Raw genomic sequence first — 24,899 nt, 5'->3', positions numbered from 1 at the left:
AAATCCCTATTGGATTTGATATCATAAGTTGTGTGGTGGATTTTGCAAAGCATTTCAGGCTTTCTGTAAATGTGCTTATTGGCCACGGACTCATTACTGATGTCGATATTGAGTATCCGCGAGGGGCAATCCCTCCGCCATGCGTTTCTACAAGCTTCCAGATAATTTCGTTTTCTGGGACTTACCGTTGTTTGGATGCTGATTCTGGAGACATTATTAGTTATTTCCATGTTCAATTTGCAGATGGTGCAAATAATGTTATGGGAGGACGGGTTCTCTCTCACATGAAAGCAGCAAGTCCTGTTACGCTTATTCTTGCCGTAGAAGAAGTGTGATGTTTTAATTTTATTATCTCTAGTGTTGTTCTGCAGTGCAAGAATATGCTAGTGTACTCTGATAAACTATCCATTTCAAATAAAACATTTTCAAATATTTATTTCTTATGTTTTTCCTGATATATAATTTTCCGTATAGGCGCGATATTATTGTTTGAATGTATGTGTTTATTTCATTTCCTATACACACATAAAATATATTTGGAAATCAATTATAAGTTACATAAATATCAATGAAATAAAATAAGAACATACGGATTAAGATATATCGTGGGCCTTTTGTGAAAATGACTTCTCATTATATAACCTATGAAAAATAAATATGGTCAAAATTTTATATAAATGTTTTTTTGGATTCAATAGACCACATCTCTAACCTCTAGCCTCATTTTGTTTTTTTAGTCATTAACAATATTTTATCATAGCACATATCAAAATCAGTGTGTAAAATAATACAATTGCAATCTCCATATCTTTTTTTTTTCAAATGAGAGAACTTTCATTAAAACATTGCAGCATACATCAAAGACTCCAACACATCATCTGGAGGAGACATATAGTAGGTGCTTTGGCTCTCTAGCCATTAAATGTGCTATTTTGTTTGCTTGCTGTTTAGCAAAAGAGATAGACAGACCTCGATTAGAACTAATAGTACCATGACACTCATCCAGTACAAAACCAATTTCTTACTGATTATCATGTGGTCGTTTAAGAGCTTGAACCGCGAGGAGGGAATCAGACTTGACTTCGATATTCTGATAAGAAAATGCCGTCACCCATTTTAAACCTTCATAAATAGCAACCACCTCCACTTCAAAAACTGAGCTCTTCATCCCCACCTTCATCACTTTACTAGCAACAATTTCCCAAGTGACCACGAAGAATAAGACCCACAGAAAAATGATTAGCACCTGCTATATATAACTGTTGCATCGGTGTTGAGCTTGAAAGATCCCAAAGTGGTGACGTCCATCTCTGAGGAGACCGTGTGTTATCAGTAGTAGTACTAGCTGGACTAATGGCACTGCTAGCTCTGGCTAACTTCCAGTCGAGAAAAAATTTAGCACTCCAGTCCATTGCCACTATGTTGTTGTCAGTCCTATTTTCCCATACCTTTTTATTGCAAAAGAATCATACTCCCCAAAGAACTCTAACTATTAGAATCAGTTCCTCTTGTCCTGCTGTGCTAAGTTTATGAAGCAACCAATGTGGAGCATATTCCACCATTCCCATATCATATTGAACTCGGTTATTAAATTTTGTATTTTGTAAAATTATTTCTACTATTTCTATTAAGCTCCTAACTCCAATAGTGTCCATAATAAATTTATATTTTAGAATAAAAAATAATAATTAGTATTTTAAATAAAGACTAAGCACTAATAATAAAGATAAAAAAACATAAAAAGAAATAATATAAACTTTTCAAAATTATAATAAATATTAAAAAGAGCTAAAATACAAAATCCACTGATCTAACTGAATGATAATTGAGGAAACACGAACTTACATGACTGACAACCCTAACTCCTATTAATTTTTAGGTTTAGTAAACAGTACGTATATGTTTCTTAGATTCACAAAATTGAACATAAATAAAAAACTTTTACACAATGATGAAGGGACCTTACTACCTGAACCTGGCATTAAGTTGATCCTCAAAACTAGCGCTAACATGGCACTACTTTTTTTTTAATATTTATTTCATGAAACTTTTTCAAATTTATATTTAATTCGTTAAAGTGAAAATTGATCTAAAATAAACACTATATATTTTAAGAAAATACTCGTTATAGCCTCGATTAAAATGCTAATAAAAGAATTACAACAAATTTTACAAATATCATCACAATACAATATAGCAAAAATATGAGATTTAGAAAAATTATATGTTGTAACATTTATAGATAACTTTGAATAATCACATAACTCATTATGAAAAAAAATAATCAACAATATATTTTCTAATAAATATTATAATTGTTTAAATGGATAAACATAGACAAATTATCTAAAAATTTGTATAAAAATATATAAATTATTCCCCACAAACTTCATATGTAATTTTATATAAACAATACGAATATTTTTTTTAATATATAATATATTTGTGTGATGGATGACTGAAGTCCTCTATGTTAGGTTCAGCCGCCGATGTCAGCTTTAAATATTAGGTTTAGCGGATAATATCGGCTCTAAATTAATGTTAGGTTCACTGGATTAGGTTTAGGGCATAACCTAACATCCTTCCCGCTAATTTTTATAACTAATTAATACACGTAACATTTCTCATATTCACTTGTTACCAAAAATTTCTACTTATATCCAGCATGTATCAAAATAAATAATATATATACATACATATATTTTAGGATGAGAATGGATGTTATATTTCGTAAATCACAGGACATATTAAACATAAACATATTGCAGAACATAACATCCTGCAATTTGTAAAACAATTGTTATACATGTTGATTACGTTGTAGAATATAATCTTTAACTTGTCAAATGTTTAAAAAATATTGTAGAACAAAAAAAAATTTTGAAATCACTAGATTATATTTTATCCAATTTTGAAGAATGAGTCTCCACGACTTCACTCCAGGGAACTTCGTGTGTGTTATTATTTGCTTGGATATAAAAAAGTTTTAGTACATGCTAGTATAGAGAATATTGAACTATCTCATTACTTAAAAATTTAAATACCCGGAAAAAAAATCTAATCCGATCGAGAATCCATGAATTTGAATTTAATTTCTAAACCCGAAAATATTTGGATTGTAATTTATTGTAATTTAGATATAGCTAAATCCGATCCAAACACAACTCTCGAAACACTTTGCCATGTATATTATATACTAATACAATTCACCTTTGAGATTTGTTTATCTTATTACAAAAAAGTTCATGACTCTCGGAGACCGCCGCTAAGTCCTAAAGTTCCAAAAAAAAAAGCCTAATCTCGTAAGATACAACACATAACAATGTAAATTTTAACAGATGTTGATTCTCAATACCTGCTGGAATCCATCCATATTCCACAACAAATGTCATGTAATTCGCATTGGCCAATTAATAATTAATAAACAGCTTAAAATTGCAAGTATGCTTTCATCAGGTCAAAAAATTGCAAGATCCTTTCCTTTGTTCATAAAACAAAAATACTGCTCACAATGATATTTCAGCAGGGACATTCCAGAATCTGTTGTCTTGTTAGAGTCTCTCAGAGTGTCAGGATGGGTAAGGGTATTGGGATGTGTGACATAACCCAAAACATGAGCCTCGTGAGCAAGATTTATTGCGTAAGACAAGAAGCAAGGCCCAACAGTAAGACCATCTCTATTCCAACACAAAAGCATGCCTAGCAATGTCTCATTCTGAGAAAACATGAAGTACCGAATTATTACGGCTGATGCAGACTGAAGGTCCTGAACCCAGTTTTTATCAAACAGCTGGTTACCACTGCACCGAAATTCCTTTGCAATTATACTAGATAACTGATCAAGGCTGATAGAGAAATTGGTAGTTTCTGCTTTAGAAGATAGGTAATTAATATATAAGTGCAGTATCTTGTCTAATGCTTGCACGCCCATTTGTTTTGAACTTCGGATATGTTTTCCTAGATTCTGAACTAAAGATTCTAAACTTTGTTCATGGATGTCATCATTCTCTGCCAGAGGAGAACAAGAAGTAACATTAGTAGGGGGCCCCAATTCTACATCATTCTGGCTTGCAGATGCAGACATGTCATGTTGTAATGTTCCGGATTCCATCCCAACTGCAGCAGGATGATCTGGTAAGGAAGTGGATCCACGAAAACTACCAGCCTGGAAATTTTCCAACGAGGTCACTTTTCTCTCTGATAACAGCTTTACAATTCTCTCTTTAAGAAAAGGGAAAAGCTTATCAGAAGAAATCAAAACATCCAGAGACTGAACCACGCCTCTCCTAACGAGTACATCGAAGGATGATTGAACGCCCTGAACAATAATTTCCCTCCTTTCTGTATCATAGTTATTTACTACAAGGAGCAAAAAATCTAGAAGCATATGTGTCATTTCAATATATCTGGACATTGAGTTAACCATCAATAGGAATGCAGGCTCAATATTCATAACATTATCCACTTTCTCATCAAAGAAAAGCCAATCATAAAAGAGTGCCAGTTTAACACTAGCCTCCACATAATTCTTCCTACAGCATTTCAATAACCAGCCAATGACAGCCCATCTAGGAATTATGTCCGATAATATAATTTCATTAGGTGGGTGATGTGAACAACAGATAAATCTAACTATGTCAATAAGAAGAGTCTCCTTCTCTGCTGTGCAAAGAAACTTCTTTGCAAACCAGACCAGGTACCTTCTATGATTACCAAACTTGACATCACTAAGCAAAAACCGCAACTGTGACTCCATTACAGGTGTTATACGTAGCAAAAAGTACCTACTCGATGTCCTTACACGGTAAAGCTGAGAAATATCTCGAAACTCAGGAACTTTAAATTCAGTTGGGCTCAACACCAGTTATTGACGAACAATTCACAAAGAATGGAAATATACTTGAGGAGCCAATCCATTTTGAAGCGTTAGAATATACGTCCCCTGGTGGTCGTGAGTATTTTACACGCAAATGCGATGAAAAGTATAAGCCGCATGTAGATAGGGCTTTTCCCACTGTTGATGCTGCATATGAGTTCTACCGAGAATATGGACGTTTATGTTGATTTGATGTGCGCAAGAGTTCTGCCAAACATGCTCCTGATGGTACACTCATTCTCAAGTACATAGAATGTAGTTGGGCTGGTACGTATGACAAAAATAAGCAAACAACATCTGAAGTTGTTGCTGAGAAGCCCATTAAACGTCGGAGGACAAGTTCACGTAGGTGTGATTGTAATGATATGATCAAAGTAAAATATGCCGGTCTCAGTGGTTATGTTGTATCATATTTCGTTGCGGATCACAATCACGCATTAGCTTCCGCCTCTGGTAAACAGTTCTTGAGATGTAGTAGGAAATTGAATTTCTGTCATCAGAACTTGATTTCTGACTTTTCTCGGGAAAATATTGGTCCAGTTAGAACTTATAATATAATGAAAGAATGGTTGGTTCGTATGAGAATGTATGTGCTACATCCACAAATTTTAAAAATTTTAAGCGCGACATGAGGGCTCGTATCGGTCCACATGATACAGACATGATACTTGACAAGTTTAGTGGGAAATATGTGACGTCAAAAAAAAACCTTTTATTATAAGTATAAACAAGACAATGATGGTCACTTAACTGGTCTTTTTTGGGCTGATGCTATTGGTAAACGTAACCATAGCATATTTGGAGATACTCTGTCCTTTGATCCAACCTATCGTACAAACAAGTCGGTGAAAATTTTTTTTAGTCATTTTTCTAGTTGTCAAAATTTATGTTCTATGTGCATGTGTGCTGCAGTGGGACCCCATATACTCTATGTCATACACTATTGCCTGATCAAATTTGTATGTTGTTTTTCCAGATATTGCATGGTATTTATTCCTTTTACAGGTGTTGATAATCACTGAAGCAATGTGACATTTGTTGCTGCACTGGTTGAGAAAGAAGATCATACCAACATTAAGTGGGCGTTGGATGCTTTTACCAAATGCATATATCATATTCCTCCATGCGTCATAACAGGTCAATGCCTTGGAATAAATAAGGCTGTTTCGCTGGTTTGGCCCGAAACCATACATCGTTATTGTATGTGGCACATTATGAATAAATTGTCTAGCAAGGTAGTTTCATATATAAAATTTTGATTTTTATTCACTCAATAAATATTGATTAGTGCACTGATATTTTCTAAATTTTCTAAGATTCGTCCATCCTTAGCTTCTGATAAAATTTTCATGGCTAAAATGAAGTCTTTAGTCTGGGCTGATCACTTATCACTTCAATAATTTGAAGAAGGTTGGACGTCTGTTATTGATGAATACGATTTGGGTGATAATGACTCGCTTACTGATATGCATGTCATCCGCAAAGAATGGATCCCTGCTTATTTTAATAATGTTGCAATGGCTGGCTTGCTTAGAACAACGTCACGTTCAGGGAGCTCAAACTTCTACTTTAAACATTTTCACAAGAGTGGGGATACTTTGCTTGAGTTCTTCTCTAAATATGAAAGTGCAATTGAGAAACAACGTCATTTATTTGAAGATAACAACCAGCTCTCAATATCCGTTCCAATACCTGCCACCAAGTAGATTGAAATAGATGCTGCAAAAATATATACACGTCAACTGTACTACCTAGTCAGGGAAGAAATAGAATCGGCGTGGTACCATACAAGCATTGATGAAGTTAGTCTTATTGAAGGCGTTAAACAATTTAAAATAAAAGATGCATTATTAAAGGGAAGATTGTTTGAGGTACGTTGTTTTTTTAAGTCAGTTAGTTTATGGAATTTTTTTATAAAACATGATGATATACAATTTTCTATACAATTTTAGGTTACTGTGAGACTTGCTGATCACGATGTGAATTGCGAGTGCAAATTCTATGTCCGGAGAGGTTACTTATGCAGACATGCGTTTGCAAGTTTGCATCAATGTGGTGTTTCCAAAATTCCACTAGCTTTTATTAACACACGTTGGACAAAGAATGCCGAAAATCAACCCTCTGGTTTTGATAAGAGCGCGGTATGTAAGATGCGCACACATATCCAGGCGATGAAAGTTGACATGAAAGAATTAGTGACACACAAGGAAGCAACAATTGACAAGTTTGTCGGTCCACAAACTCATTTAGATTTTGTTGTACAGAATCCAAACACAAGTCGTAACAAAGGATGTGGCATATGAGGGCATATTGTTGGACATAATGCTTGGACATGTCCACTCCGAAAAAAATAAAGCATTATTGCCTGATTGTTAAGAAAAATGTGTTATTTTCATGTCTTTTACCCAATTTAACTTCTAAAAGATATTTGTAGTTGTCATGGTTATTTCATTTATCGAATAAGTTTCTTGCAGCATATTATCTATTTTGCATTGCTGAAACTTTTTTAAAAAGGTGAAATGGTTGTGGAAGTTATGTTGGGCTCCCTCAGTTAATGAAAAATATCCATCTCCACCAACCCCAACTCCATCTCCATCTCCACCAACCCCAACTCCGCCTCATTCACCTTCTCTTCCGCCATCACCTCCACCTCCATGTTGCCCGCCCCCTCCATAACCACCACATCCATTATTTCTATCACCACTAAATCCACCCAACCTCCATCATCCCCTCCACCTTCACCACGGTCACCTCCAGCCTCACCTCCGTCGCCTGAAACCACCCTATCCCGTTGTCACTGTCACCCGGTTTCATTTTGTACTCGCTGTATTTCTAAAGTGATACTCACTAATTTATACAGCACAAATCACTAATATGCAAAGCGCAAATCACTAAAGTATATAGTAGAAAATCCCGAACTGTGCAACAACTGACAATAAAAATTGTAGATTATATATATTTATATATATACATATATATATATATATATATATATATATATATATATATATATATATATATATATATATATATATATATATATATATATAAAACAGTGTTTAATGTAGTATAAACCCATGATTTTAGTAGTGTAGACTTACAGATATCTTTTATTAGTGACCAACTTCCATATCCTGATGAACAACAATTTTGATCATCCTTTAGATACTGATGAGCTGCGCGCTTTTAGAGATGATGTCACTCATCAAATCCTGATCATCTTCCATATCATATCTTGACTATCATTGAATGAGTATTTTTAACCTGTATGTTGAATCCCATGGCGCTAATAGCACTTATAAAAATCAATCATGGAGTTCCTCGGCACCAGCATCATGAAAACTTTGTTAGTGTATATTATGTTTTTAATAATATTTATAAAATTCATGAGATTTTGAATTAAGAATTTGTTATTATACTTAATATTTTCATTAATCTCAGGGATGCAGAGGGCTCCATGCCCCCTAGACATGAAAAAATACTAGATAATATATAGTCATTTAATTGTTAATTTTTATGCATCATAGTTGGTACGAGTTTTGTTGTTTTGTTGCAAGAAACCCGTGTTCGACTCTTTCCAACATGTTTTTAATTTTCTTTTCTCGAGCATATTCTATGAGATTTTGATAGTTTATTTTTGAATTTTTTGGGATGGGCATCAAATATAATATTAATTTCTTTATTATTAGTTTTCTTTTCTTGAACGTAATCTACAAGATTTTGACAGAGTATACTTAAAATCTTTGTGGTGGGAATCAGATATATGATTTTCTCCAATACTTAAAAAAGTGCTTATTTCTTAAAGTAAAGAAGTTCATTAGAAGTGAGAAGTAAATTAAGACTTATAACTGTTTGGGAAAGAAGTAGAAATTCTGAAACAAAAGCTAGCAGCATTCTTAGCTTCTTTAAAGTGCTTGTGAGCTTTTTACACAAACGGGTCAAGAAAAGTAGAAGTCGGTTTTTTATCAAAAGAAGCCAGAAGCCCTAGTCCAAACATGCACAATCTATAAGATTTTGATAGAGTATACTCCCTCCGTTTCAAATTATATGTCCACTTTCTAAAAATCACATAGTTTAAAAAAAGTGAATTTTGAGAAAAAAGATGGGTATTAAGTCATTAATTGAACATAATATGTGGTGTACGGTTGATCTTGGAAATATAAATTAGAAATATGTGAAGAAGAGTTGATTTTGGAAATATGAATTTACATTAAAAGTTGAAGTGGACAAGTATTTTGAAACAATTTTTTTTTCTAAAGTGGACATGTATTTTGAAACATAGGGAGTACTTGATTTTTAGGATGAGCAAAAAATATGATTTTCTTCATTGTTATTTTTTTTCCCTTAAGTATATCTATATATAAAATTTTGACAGAGCATACTTGAATTCATTGGGATGGGTATCAAATATACGATGTTCTCCATTATTATATTCTTTTCTCGAGCATTATCTACGAGATTTTAATGGAGTTTATTTGAATTCTTGGGATGGGTATCAAATACACTATTTTCATCATTGTTATTTTTTTCTCGAGTATAATCTACGAGATTTTGATTGAGGATATTCAAATTCTTTAGGATATGCATCATATATACCGATACTTTAGTTCAACTCCACCGGATTTTGCTTAAAATTAAAATAAGTTATAATAATCTATAAAAATTCATAAATTATTTACTACTCTCTCCGTCCCAACCAATTGTATATATTTGGTTGGGACACGGAGACCAAGAAAAAGTGTAAAAAAATGAGTAAAATTAGATGAAAAGTAGGTAAAGTGGTGGGATCCATATATTTTTAATAATAGATTTGTGATAATGAAGGAAAGTAGTGGGTGTAATAGTGTTATTATTATAGAATGGAGATAGCGGAAGAAATCAGTGTGTAATAGTGTTTTATATCATAAAAAGTTACTATTTTTGAAATGTATAGAAATAATGGGACATCCAAAAAGAAAACTGTATAGAAATGATATAGACCGAGGGAGTATGAATTTAGCATATATATCTCTTCCATCAATCAATGAGTGGTAAGATTTTATGTATCAAAATAATATCCAAAAGATTGTCCCTATGAATAAAATCAAATCACAGATATTTTATTGAATAAATGATATCTATTAATTGCTGGCCTCCGGGTGCAACATGCTATATATAATTATCTATTTTATTCTTCAGTTCTGCAGTAATAACATTTTCGCAGTTATTTAGCAAAAAAGAAAAACATTTTCGCAGTCATGAGTAATTCAAGAAAATTTGATGGATCCCCGTCCGCACTTCTCCCGGAAGAAAATCACGAGGAACCCAAGTCCAAGGATACAAGCTCACCATCTGCAGCTCCAGGGAGGCATGGAGGAGCCCCTCAATTTCCGTTCAATTCTGATGGGTATGGACTCATTTCTGATGTCGATGTTGCCTATTCACCCAGTGCAATCCGTCCGCTGTGCAGTTCTACATGCTATCACATAATTTCATTTTCGGGGACTTACCGTGGTTCAAATGCTGCTTCTGGAAACATTATTAGTGTTTTCCATGTTCAATTTGTAAATGATAAGGGTAATGTTATGGGGGGACGAATTCTGTCTCACATGAAAGCAGCAAGTACTGTTACGCTTGTTCTTGCTGTTTCTAAAAACGCGTGATGTTTCAGTTCTATTTTCTCTAGTGTTGTTCTGCAATACAAGATATTTGTTGGCTATGTACTCTGATAAACTATTTAGTTGAAATAAATCATTTTCAAGTATTTTGTCCTGATATACCTGAAAACCTTCTCTCATAAATTTACACTTCTCGAGTAGGCACCACTTTATTATTTCAGTGTATATGTTTATTTCATTTGCTGAACACACAGAAAATATTATTATAAATTATATAAAATCAGTGAAATAAAATAAGAGAATAAGAATTAAGATATATCTGTGATTGTTTTGAGAAGTACTTCTCATTATATAAATATGACAAATCACAAAAATACTGCAAAGTCAACACACTTGAAAGTATAAATTTATGTGAAAATTTTATATTAAAATATGTTTGCATTGTAGACCACATCTCTGACCTCTAATCTGATTTTGTTTTTCTTTACTCATTAACAATATTTTATCATAGTACATATTGAAACCAATGTGTAAAATACAGTTGCAATGTTATCACCTATTGAAATATTAAAGGCTAATATTACATGTACAAAATTGAGTAAAATGTTTGTACACATTGATATGGCATGGTTATATATCTGAAGTGTAGTAATTGGTGATAGTTGAGCAAACAAAGATAATTTTTATTGATCCTTGTCTTGTGTAATGATCGACAAGGTTAATGTTAGGTTTAATGACATAATTTTGTACGAAGTTTGCGCAAACCAGATACAAAAAATTCCTACGGATACCTAAACCTAATATTAACACACCACTGGTCAAAACTAGCATTAACATAGACACTACTCTTATTATTTCTCACCTATTTTAAATTTATATTTAATTTATAAAAAATATAGTTGATCTTAAATAATTATTATATTTTTCGAAAAGACACTAGTTCAATATAAGAATATTATACAATTACAAAGTTCATTCACATGCTAACAAAAAAATATACAACAAAAGTTTATAAAATAATATCACAATATAATGTAGTCAAAATTTGAGATTTAGAATAAAAATATATATTGTAAAAATTTATAGTAACTTAGAAATAAAATAAGTTATTATAAAATATATATCTATCAGTGTTATGATCTTTTGTGTTAACAATGAATTTTATAATCGTTTAAATAGATAACTTATCTTAAATTCGGTATGAACAAAAATAACATATCAACATAAATTTCATGTGTAATCTATAAAGAAAATAAATATATTGACATAATTTCATGTTTCAGAATTTTATCGATGTGAATGAATTATTTTTGATCTCCAATATTTAAATTTTTCGTTATATTTCATTTTACTCTCACTTATAATAAAATTATATGATTACGAAATTTTTATACATTATTTAATGAATTGTATCTTATATTATTTATAAATTTGGAATTGAATGTGAAATCATTTATTGATTATTTTATATTTTTATATTTCGATTCTAAAACTTCGGTTATATTATATGTTAGTAATAATTTATAGAATAATTTTCATTAAGCTATTAATAGCAATTAATTTCATAAAAAATTTATAGTTTAAATTATTTTAGAAGGAAAAATAGTCATTTATTATAAATAATATTTTAAATAAATACTGAACACTAATAGTTCAGTATAAATGTAAATAATATAAATTATCCAAAATTAAAATAAATATTAAAAAAGTAAAAATTCAAAAAACGCTAGTCCAAGTGATAGTTGAGTAAAAAAACAATCTTTATTATCGTACATTTGTGTAATAACCATACCTCTTATCATTAGTTTTAGTTATCGCTTAATGTTAGGTTTAGTTGACAATGTAACAATGTAACATCTATTTATAAATTAATAGGTGTTTGTTAGGTATAGCCGACAATATAAATTCACAATATTGGTATAACAAATTAGTCTATTTCTTAATCCAGCTTCAACCTAGCTACATCTGCTGCGGGAACACGAAGCATTTCTAGACAATGATGATGTGGTAATTGGCATTACAACCTAAACCTGAAGTCACTCCTCAAAACCTCAAAACCAGGACTAATGTCACACTGTTTTTTTTAATATTTCTTACATAATACTATTTTAAATTTATATTTAATCTATTAAATGAAAGTTGATCTACACTAAGCACTATATTTTTTTAAAAATAGACGTTTAATGCTATGTAGTATAGCTATAAGTTCACTAATAAAGATCCTAATTAAAAAAAATTAACAAATTCTTAAGAAAACTATCACAATATAATACCGTCAAAAAATGAGATTTAAAATACTAATCACAATATATGTTTTGAAAATTTTAATAACTTAAAATAATAACATAAGTAATTATAAAAAAAACAATAATTAACATTATATTTTCTATATTAAGGATGAATATTATAATTATTTAAATGGATAAACATAGAATATTATCTAAATTTATGTATAAACAAAAATAAATTATTAACATAAACTTCATGTGTAATTTTATAAAATAATTAACATATTAACATAATAGCATATTTCAAAGTTTTATTAATATACAAAGATTAGCATGGTTTAAAATTTTTACACCGCTTACCATCAAGAAGCCAAAACTAGAGCTGAACAAAAAGAACGACTCAAAAAGTCCATTTGGATAGGCCTGATAAAGCTTGGATATAAAAAACCAGTCTAAGACCGGCCTGCAAGTCCTTACAAGACCCTGATTTTGCAATAAAAACCTGACCCGGCCCGACCCGAAAAATAATCTCGCCCAGCTTAGATAAAAGCCCAGATAAAGCCCGGCAATCCGTCCGCGTAAAAGCTTGTTTAGCCGAGACAAAAACCCGATGAATCTGCATATTTGCATATTGATTTGTATACCATAACGATCAAAATCAACTTAAAATGATGATGAGGACCTAAAGTACAAGAAACAAAATTAAAAAGTAGTTCTATAGAGCTAATTAGATTATGAAAATAACATAAACCCAAATTATAAGAAATCCATGAAACGCTGTTTGAATCTGAATAGCAAGCCCATTCTTTCCTAACAACCTTGAAATCTTTAGGATGAACTCTAACTACAGTAGCAATAGTAGCGGTGAAAGCAGGATCACTACCATAAGCAAGCGATGGTGAATCTTAACGGTCCGAGTAAGTAAGAGATCTATGATATTGATTTCCTTTAAACCCCTTCCGAGTAAGTAAGAGATCTATGATATTGATTTCCTTTAAACCCCTTCCAAGCTGATGACACCAAATCACCATATGAGCTCCTCCATAGCTTCCATTTCTTGTCCTTTCCCCCACTTTTTTCCTCCACAAAACATAGTTAACTTATTAGCTACCTTCTAATATTTAGTAAAAAAGAGATTTTTTTACGCAAGATTTGGACCTTAATCATCAACTTTTATACACAAGACATACAACATAAATAGTGTCAATGTAAAGACGGTTCTACGGAAGACTGTATATAATTTGTTTTAGAGTGAAATGTATATAACTGGTTTATAAAAGAAAAGCCCACGTCAAAGCCTGGTTAGCTTGGGCTGGACTATCAAGCCTGTTGTAGTCCATCATATTCCATGATTTATCAGTCCTGGCCTGATTATTAAAAAGGCCTGGTCCCGTTAATCTAAAAAAAGGCTTGGGCTTCTTAAGGACCGGTCCTGGGCCTAGCAAGCCGGTCCTTTTGTTGGAAATAAAAGCAAACTGAAAACAAATCAAAATAAAAAATTAGATTATACAAACTTGGGACCCAACTTAACAGCATTACAAAATAGCCAATAAAAACCTTTAATCCTGAAAAAGCCCACAGAAGCAAAGATCCTAACTACTGCAAGAGTAACTAGAAGTAATGCCAAAAAAAAGTTCATTTGTGAATCACCATCACATATCAGCTAAAATATTGACTTCATCAAGAATGGAAGCATCATCCGCGTTAATAATCTTTGGGAACAAATCCGCCGGCCCAACGAGCGTGATTTCCATTTCAAAGTTCTTGTCTTCCTTGTGCTCCTGCACAATGCTTGCATGATCAGGATGAACTCCAGCTTACAATGTTGAGTTCCTCCATTCTCAAAAGGGATCCAAATAATCGAATTTTAGGATGTAATGCTCCCAATTCTCAATAAAAGCTCTCTTACAACTTTTCATCATTGCGTGATATTTGTTAACCCTTTTATTTCAAATGTCCAAAGAACGACACAACATACACAGAATTTTGCCTGTTATTTCTTATTACCTCACAAATATCAAAAATATTGCCGTCACGGATAAGTTCATAAAAAAAAACAACCATGAATGTTAATCTTGACCATTCCTCTTGGGCCCTTTGAACATAAATATAAGTATCAATTATATTCTTTATACATAAATTACATAGGGAAGATGATAAATCTCACCTTAATTAGGCTTGTGATTTTTCCAATATCTTCTCTTTTGAATGTCCTTCTTTTTCTCAAATTCCTAATTTTCTCTCTCTCTAAATTTTCTTCCCCAATTTCTCTCTCTAAACTTAGAGTTGTAAGTTAATTACTATTTACTAGCCTTTTTATAATACAAATTTTTATAAATTGCTTCCAAGGACAACTAGTTTTATTTATGTCCTAACATTTGTCCTTTATTGCAAAACTTGTATATTTGGTTAAATCCCTTTAGAAAAATAAAAATTATTTCTGATTATATGGTTATCGAACACAATTCTTTCTTTTCCCCCGTCTATTATTTATTTATAATAATACTCACTTTTCACTATTTAGTCATACTATTTAATAGCTGTAATAAATAATTTTGCCAACAAAGTGTAGGTGTGGTGGTAGAGCTCTTGTCCCCCCTTGCCGGAGGTCGGGAGTTCCACTCAATCAACTAGTGAAAAAAAAAAAATAATTTTAATGATAATTTATAATTGCTCTATTGAGTAAATGAAAGAAATAATCTAAAAGCATATGTGTAATTTCAATATATCTGGACATTGAGTTAACCATCAGTAGGAATGCAGGCTCAATATTCATAACATTATCCACTTTCTCATCAAAGAAAAGCCAATCATAAAAGAGTGCCAGTTTAACACTAGCCTCCACATATTTCTTCAGCATTTCAATAACCAGCCAATGACAGCCCATCTAGGAATTATGTCCGATAATATAATTTCATTAGGTGGGTGATGTGAACAACAGATAAATCTAACTATGTCAACAAGAACAGTCTCCTTCTCTGCTGTGCAAAGAAACTTCTTTGCAAACCAGACCGGGTACCTTCTATGATTACCAAACTTGACATCACTAAGCAAAAACCGCAACTGTGACTCCATTACAGGTGTTATACGTAGCAAAAAGTACCTACTCGATGTCCTTACACGGTAAAGCTGAGAAATATCTCGAAACTCAGGAACTTTAAATTCAGTTGGGCTCAACATCAAGTCCTTCCATATGGCTCGAAACTCGGGTACGTGAACCTGTTCCTGTAAAAGCCTAACAAGATCCCTCCCTATCATCATACACAAACGAAACCGCTACCTCAAAAGTCTAACACAAAATTCAATCTCCATTTTTTTCAACAATTCAACCTTTAAATTACCCACGAGCCTACAATGATCTGCCAATAGCCTAAGAAATACATACAAAGCACTGGTCAAAACCAATGGTTCTTCTTCTAACAAACAATCCCATTAGGCGAAGAAAACACGAACCAACTCCGAACACAACCATTAATACTTAAAATAAATCAATTAATAATTATTTTAGAAAAATTTACACGAATATCATGCATTGAATTATTATAATTGTCTCACTTTTTTTCGGCTAAGTGATCAATTTTTAATTGATGAACTTATAATATATTATAATATATAAGATTATGTATTCAATATAACTTATCTTTTGTTTAACTATCAAGTAAAAAATATTTTTATGATTACTTGATCATGTATAAATATATATATATATTATAATGTATATTATATGATGGGTGAGGTTCAAATCAGAACTCATATTAAATTAGAACTTAGAACTCATATAGAATCATTAGATTAATGTTAAATCAACGGTGATGATCAAATACTGCATTTAATATTAGTTATTTAATATCTTTTTTAGTTGAGTATAGATAATTAATGAATGCATTAAATGCAATAATTATATGTATTAAAATTTAATTATTATCTTCTAATCAAATTGCTTATTAAATGCAATGTTCTGCAGCATTATGACGTAGTAAATTTTATTTTTCTACAATAATATTGCATTAAAAAATCGTTTTCCATTATATTAATACATGTTCTGCAGCAGTATGATGTAATTATTTGCATTTCCTATAAAAATATTGCATTTTAAAATTAGTTTCGATTATATTAATATATGTTCCGCAACAGTATACGTAGTAATTTGTATTTTTCTACAATTTATAAAATCATTTTCTATTATTTTAATATATGTTCCGCAGCAGACATAGTTATTTGTATTTTCCTACAAAAATATTGCATTGTAAAATCATTCTCTATTATATATATTAGTATATGTTCCGCAGCAGTATGACGTAGTAATTTGTATTTAAGATCTTTATACAAATATTCTGCAGCAGTACAAGCCTACAAGTTATATGGTTAAATTATATAATTTTAGAAAGTTTACATTAATTATGGATTAATTATTATCATTTAATGAAAGTTCTAAGGTTCTAAAATTAAGAGGTTCTATGTGAAACCTGACCCATGATATGATATATTATTAAACTTATATATACTGTGAGGGCGAGGTTCAAATTAGAACCAATATTATAATTAGAACTTAGGACCATTATTAACCATTAGATTGTAGTGGAATAGATGGTTATGATTTAATATATTATTAATTAAAAAAACAATATACCTTTCATATACATAAATGAAATACGTATAGTATATTAGAGTATTTATTAATTAGATATTAGTTGCTAAAAATACATCAACAATTTGTAACTGATCAAATTTTGCAAAATCAATAGTAATAAAACACTTTCATCGATAGAACAAAACTAAGCTACTACTCTCGATTTTCTCTCAGTTTCACAATACTACTGGTTTTACAAATTATGGAGAATTTTGAACCCAGCATGGAGTCTACTCATGTCGATTCACGTACTACTACACATTTACACTATATTGGTGTTGTTTTGTACAAGAATTTTGTTCACACGTTTCCATGTGCTGCAACAGACGTGTGCTGCATATGCTGAAATTATGATTAATTTTATGCACTTCCATACATGTAAGATCGTGATGTAAATTTTTTACTTTCAGGTGCGACACATCATTCACCAATTATTGACAAACAATTCGCAAAGAATGGAAATATACTTGAGGAGCCAATCCATTTTGAAGCGTTAGAATATACGTCCCCTGGTGGTCGTGAGTATTTTACACCCAAATGCGATGAAAAGTATAAGCCGCATGTAGATAGGGCTTTTCCCACTGTTGATGCTGCATATGAGTTCTACCGAGAATATGGACGTTTATGTGGATTTGATGTGCGCAAGAGTTCTGCCAAACATGCTCCTGATGGTACACTCATTCTCAAGTACATAGAATGTAGTTGGGCTGGTACGTATGACAAAAATAAGCAAACAACATCTGAAGTTGTTGCTGAGAAGCCCATTAAACGTCGAAGGACAAGTTCACGTAGGTGTGATTGTAATGCTATGATCAAAGTAAAATATGCTGGTCTCAGTGGTTATGTTGTATCACATTTCGTTGAGGAGCACAATCACGCATTAGCTTCCGCCTCCGGTAAACAATTCTTGAGATGTAGTAGGAAATTGAATTTCTGTCATCAGAACTTGATTTCTGACTTTTCTCGGGAAAATATTGGTCCAGTTAGAACTTATAATATAATGAAAGAATGGTTGGTTCGTATGAGAATGTATGTGCTACATGCACAGATTTTAAGACATGAGGGCTCGTATCGGTCCACATGATGCAGACATGATACTTGACAAGTTTAGTGGGAAATATGTGACGTCAAAAAAAAAACCTTTTATTATGAGTATAAACAAGACAATGAGGGTCACTTAACTCGTCTTTTTTGGGCTGATGCTATTGGTAAACGTAACTATAGCATATTTGGAGATACTCTGTCCTTTGATCCAACCTATTGTACAAACAAGTAGGTGAAAATTTTGTTTAGTCATTTTTCTAGTTGTCAAAATTTATGTTCTATGTGCATGTGTGCTGCAGTAGGACCCCAAATAATCTATGTCATACACCATTGCCTGATCAAATTTGTATGTTTTTTTTCCAGATATTGCATGGTATTTTTATTCCTTTTATAGGTGTTGATAATCACTAGAGCAATGTGACATTTGCTCCAGATATATTGAAATGACACATATGCTTCTAGATTATTTCTTTCATTTACTCAATAGAGCAATAATAGACGGGGGAAAAGAAAGAATTGTGTTCGATAACCATATAATCAAAAATAATTTTTATTTTTCTAAAGGGATTTAACCAAATATACAAGTTTTGCAATCAAGGACAAATGTTAGGACATAAATAAAACTAGTTGTCCTTGGAAGCAATTTATAAAAATTTGTATTATAAAAAGGCTAGTAAATAGTAATTAACTTACAACTCTAAGTTTAGAGAGAGAAATTGGGGAAGAAAATTTTGAGAGAGAGAAAATTAGGAATTTGAGAAAAAGAAGGACATTCAAAAGAGAAGATATTGGAAAAATCACAAGCCTAATTAAGGTGAGATTTATCATCTTCCCTATGTAATTTATGTATAAAGAATATAATTGATACTTATATTTATGTTCAAAGGGCCCAAGAGGAATGGTCAAGATTAACATTCATGGTTGTTTCTTTGATGAACTTATCCCTGCCGGCAATATTTTTGATATTTGTGAGGTAATAAGAAATAACAAAGGCAAAATTCTGTGTATGTTGTGTCGTTCTTTCGACATTTGAAATAAAAGGGTTAACAAATATCACGCAATGATGAAAAGTTGTAAGAGAGCTTTTATTGAGAATTGGGAGCATTACATCCTAAAATTCGATTATTTGGATCCCTTTTGAGAATGGAGGAACTCAACATTGTAAGCTGGAGTTCATCCTGATCATGCAAGCATTGTGCAGGAGCACAAGGAAGACAAGAACTTTGAAATGGAAATCACGCTCGTTAGGCCGGAATCAAGCGTGGCTACTTATTTGGTTTTTGTGATAGCTTAGTCTTTCGGAAGGGTATTTGAGTTGTGGAGTTTAGACATGGGTCTTTTGCTGAAGCAACGGTTCATGGCAATTTACGAGGCGGATTTGTGCCCAAAGATTATTAACGCGGATGATGCTTCCATTCTTGATGAAGTCAATATTTTAGCTGATATGTGATGGTAATTCACAAATGAACTTTTTTTTTGGCATTACTTCTAGTTACTCTTGCAGTAGTTAGGATCTTTGCTTCTGTGGGCTTCTTCAGGATTAGAGGTTTTTATTGGCTATTTTGTAATGCTGTTAAGTTGGGTCCCAAGTTTGTATAATCTAATTTTTTTTATTTCGATTTGCTTTCAGTTTGCTTTTATTTCCAACAAAAGGACCGGCTTGCTAGGCCCAGGACCGGTCCTTAAGAAGCCCAAGCCTTTTTTTAGATTAACCGGACCAGGCCTTTTTAATAATCAGGCCAGGACTGATAAATCATGGAATTTGATGGACTGCAACAGACTTGATAGTCCAGCCCAAGCTAACCAGGCTCTGAGGTGGGCTTTTCTTTTATAAACCAGTTATATACATTTCACTCTAAAACAAATTATATACAGTCTTCCTCCTCGTAACTCCTTTCTTTCTCTCATCATCTCTCCCTGTAGAACCGTCTTTACATTGACACTATTTATGTTGTATGTCTTTTGTATAAAAGTTGATGATTAAGGTCCAAATCTTGCGTAAAAATCTCTTTTTTACTAAATTTTAGAAGGTAGCTAATAAGTTAACTATGTTTTGTGGAGGAAAAAAGTGGGGGAAAGGACAAGAAATGGAAGCTATGGAGGAGCTCATATGGTGATTTGGTGTCATCAGCTTGGAAGGGGTTTAAAGGAAATCAATATCATAGATCTCTTACTTACTCGGACGCTTCAGATTCACCATCGCTTACTTATGGTAGTGATCCTGCTTTCACCGCTACTATTGCTACTGTAGTTAGAGCTCATCCTAAAGATTTCAAGGTTGTTATGAAAGAATGGGCTTGCTATTCACATTCAAACAGCGTTTCATGGATTTCTTATAATTTGGGTTTATGTTATTTTCATAATCTAATTAGCTCTATAGAACTACTTTTTAATTTTGTTTGTTGTACTTTAGGTCCTCATCATCATTTTAAGTTGATTTTGATGGTTATGGTATACAAATCAATATGCAAATATGCAGATTCATGGGGTTTTTGTCTAGGCTAAACAAGCTTTTACGCGGACGGATTGCCGGGCTTTATCTGGGCTTTTATCTAAGCTGGGCCAGATTATTTTTCAGGCCGGGTCAGGTTTTTATTGCAAAATTAGGGTCTTGTAAGGACTTGCAGGCCGGTCTTAGACCGGTTTTTTATATCGAAGCTTTATCAGGCCTATCCAAATGGGCTTTTTGAGTCCGTTCTTTTTGTTCAGCTCTAGTTTTGGCTTCTTGATGGTAAGCGGTGTAAAAATTTTAAACCATGCTAATCTTTGTATATTTATTATAAATGAGAGTAAAATAAATTGTAGAATATATTATCAATGTGTAAAAAAACACGAGAGAAAAGATTTTTCATTCACATTAATAAAACTTTGAAATATGATATTATGTTAATATGTTAATTATTTTATAAAATTACACATGAAGTTTATGTTAATAATTTATTTTTGTTTATACATAATTTTAGATAATTTTCTATGTTTATCCATTTAAATAATTATAATATTCATGAAATAACACCTAGAGGGGGGGTGAATAGGTGTAATTAGCTACCAATGTCAGTTTTAAACTTTTACCGGATATTTCAGCTTACTGTTTTGCAATTATAGCAGGCTGTTATGAGAGCAGATATCAAAACAGTAAAGAGCAGAAAAGTAAATCAGACACAAGCGATTTTAGCCAGGTTCGACCCCTATATCTAATGGTCTACGTCCTGGTCCCTTACCAACTCGGTAAGAGAATATATTATTACTGAAAATCAAACAATTACAGAATAATAATATATCTTCCCTTTACCCAGTCACCTAAAGCAGCTTGCTGAAACCTTGAGCAGACAGAGAACAACTCGACACTTTAGTCCCCTGTGCACCTGTTCTTGAAACCTCTGAATTCCTTGAGCTTCCCTCCTTGAATTCACCTTGTTCCTCGAACCTTAGCACCTCAGACCTTGTGAAGACTAATTCTATCTAACTCCCCCTTTGTTCTATACCAAGAACCCTGTTGGCTTTGGTGACTAACCACAATAATCAATTACAAGAAGAATGATTACAACTCAAAAGTATTCTCTAAATAATGTATAATAGCAGTGAACAATTCAAGCTCGAAGTTTAGAGAAAGATTTATGCTTTTCAAAGTGAGTTGATTGCTTTTCTGAAAAACACAATAGCCATATATATATTGAAATAATATAACGGCTAGAGATCTGAATTTCTCCATCAACGATCTTGTGAACGTTGTTCTGAACGTTGGAGATAAATCAGATGCAAAACTATAGGAGTTTAGAGTTTGAAAAACGATTACAAATCAGCTCCTATAATTTAGGGATTTGATAGAAGTTGTTAAGAGAATAGATTTTGAATTCTTCTCAACTTCTTCCCATATTTAGAAAACGTTTTATTGATTTTAAATGAGCTTAAAACGTTCACTAAAATCATATACTAAACAGAGAATGTACAATATATAAGTCCTAACCCATGTATAAATCTTGAGTTCAAAATTCGAGTAGAACACTGCTTCTGTCCAGACTCTGTTCAGCTTGCTGTTATCACATAACAGCTCGCTGTTTTCAATTCCTGCAAAACTGAATTAGCAGATACAAAACGGAAGGCTAAAGCAAGCAATATCAAAAGAGTAGGCTATTATAATAAAGCAGCTTGCTGAAGTGTGATCATCAAAACTTGTGATTTACAATCTCCCCCTTTTTGATGATTACACTTATTTCAGGAGATTCTCCCCCTGAATTTTATAATACCTGAACTCCCCCTGAATTTTATAATTCCTGCAATCTTGTTAGTCCAACAACAAAAATACATTCCACTAAATAACATTTACTTACTCCTGAAATATTCTCCCCCTTAATCAGCATAAAGGGTAAGCTACATACCGGTAGCAGCTTGCTGTTTTAAATAGTGCACATGCCCAATTCTCTTCGAATGATTAGAAATCTTTAGCCACATTGTCTCGCAAGAAATGATGTCGGACGTCGATATGCTTTGTGCGAGAGTGAAGAACCGGATTTTCTGAGATATTTATTGTGCTAGTGTTGTCACAATAAATTGGAACTTTTTCACATCTGATGCCAAAATCCTTGAGAGTTTGCATCATCCATAGAATTTGAGAACAACAGCTCCCTGCAGCTAGATATTCGCCTTCAGTTGTAGAGCGAGCCACCGATGTTTGCTTCTTACTTTGCCAACACACCAAGCTAGAACCAAGAAAGTTGCAAACACCACTTGTGCTTTTTCTATCCGTTTGTGATCCTGCATAGTCTGCATCACTATACCCAACAAGATCAAATGTATTCGAAATAGGATAGAATAAGCCAAGATTAATAGTACCACTTAAGTAACGAAAAATCCTTTTAATAGCATTTAAGTGGGACTCCTTGGGATTAGCTTGAAAGCGTGCACAAACACAAACACTATACATGATATCAGGTCTAGAGGCTGTTAGATATAATAGAGATCCAATCATACCTCGATATCGTCTTATATAAACACTTTTACCTGATCCATCTGAAAACAGCTTGCTGTTTTGAGGCATTGGAGTTGATTTTGGCTTGACACTTTCAAATCCAAATCTCTTCAGCAACTCTTTCACATATTTTGTTTGGTGCACATAGATACCATCAGGAGTCTGCTTGAGTTGAAGACCCAAGAAATAGTTGAGCTCACCCATCATGCTCATGTCAAATTAACTATGTATACATGAGTCTTTTGTACCATGATCTAGGAGCTTGTTTCAATCCATAAAGAGCTTTCTTCAACTTGTAGACGTAGTCTGGATACTGTTCATGTTCAAAGCCGGGAGGCTGTTTTACATAAACTTCTTCTTCCAGTAGGAAAGCGCTTTTGACATCCATCTGAAACAGCTTGATCTTTTTGTAGCATGCATAAGCTAAGAGCATTCTGATTGATTCCAAGCGAGCAACCGGAGCATATGTTTGATCATAGTCGATGCCTTCTTGCTGGTTATATCCTTGAGCCACAAGCCTTGCCTTGTTGCGAGTAACAGTACCTTCTTCATCAAGCTTGTTCTTGAAAACCCATTTAGTGCCAACAATTGATGCATTCTCTGGACGCTTGACCAATTCCCAAACATCACATCTTTCGAATTGGTTGAGTTCTTCTTGCATAGCCATGATCCAATTTTCATCTTTGAGAGCTTCTTGGACGGATTTTGGTTCTTCTTGAGCTAGAAAGGCGGCATAAGCACAAAAGTTTGCCTTTCCTTTTCTTGTCCTTATTCCTTCAGTAATATCACCAATCACCAACTCAGAAGGATGGTTCTTGACGGTCCTTGTAGCCTTTGGCAGTTTTTGTTGAGATATTTCTTCATGAGAGGCTGAAGCTTTCTTCCTTTCCTTTGGAGCATTTGATCCATCAAGATTCATTTTAGATAGAATGTCAGAGAGATTTTGCACTTCAGAGGATAGTCCAGCTTGATGAGATTCTGTTCCACCTTGCTGAGATGAAGATCCAGATTGTTGAGATGTCATTCCGATAGGCTGAGATGATGTTCCAGCTTGCTGTGATGGAGTGACAGTTTGTGAAGATGGAGTTTCAGCTTGCTTAGATGCTGGAGTAGTAGCTTCATCTGTCTTCTTCTCACCAGGAGGAGGTTGAGCATTTGGATCAATACCTGCATCATCCGATATTAGGAGTCTTATTTCTCAGCAGCTCATATGGAGTTTTATTCAAGATAGGCCTGATGATCACCCTGTTTAGAACATAGCAGGCTGTATTGACTGCTTCTGCCCAGAAACTTCTTGGCAGCTTGCTTTCTTGCAATAACGTCCTTGCTGTTTCCTGAAGTGACCTGTTTTTGCGCTCTACGACTCCATTTTGTTGAGGTGTCCTTGGAGCTGAGAATTGGTGAGTGATTCCTCTTTCCTCACAGTATGTAATGAAGTCCTTTTGGAATTCACCTCCATGATCACTCCTTATACCTATAAGCTTGGTTTTCAACTTGTTCTCAAGAAGTTTGATTAGCTTTTCAAATTCCTCAAATGCACAATCTTTAGTACGAA

The 24,899-nt window shown here is 33.0% G+C and overlaps 1 pseudogene; it reads right to left on the bottom strand.

Moving 5' to 3' along the window:
* Window positions 1-3,457: 3,457 nt before the first annotated feature.
* On the bottom strand, window positions 3,458-16,166 carry LOC108192561 (uncharacterized; annotated as a pseudogene).
* Window positions 16,167-24,899: the final 8,733 nt, after the last annotated feature.

This window comes from Daucus carota, chromosome 9, assembly GCF_001625215.2.
Source record: "Daucus carota subsp. sativus chromosome 9, DH1 v3.0, whole genome shotgun sequence".
NCBI lineage: Eukaryota > Viridiplantae > Streptophyta > Magnoliopsida > Apiales > Apiaceae > Daucus > Daucus carota.
The sequence above is the reverse complement of the archived record's forward strand: the minus strand, read 5'-3'. Positions and strand labels throughout refer to the sequence as shown.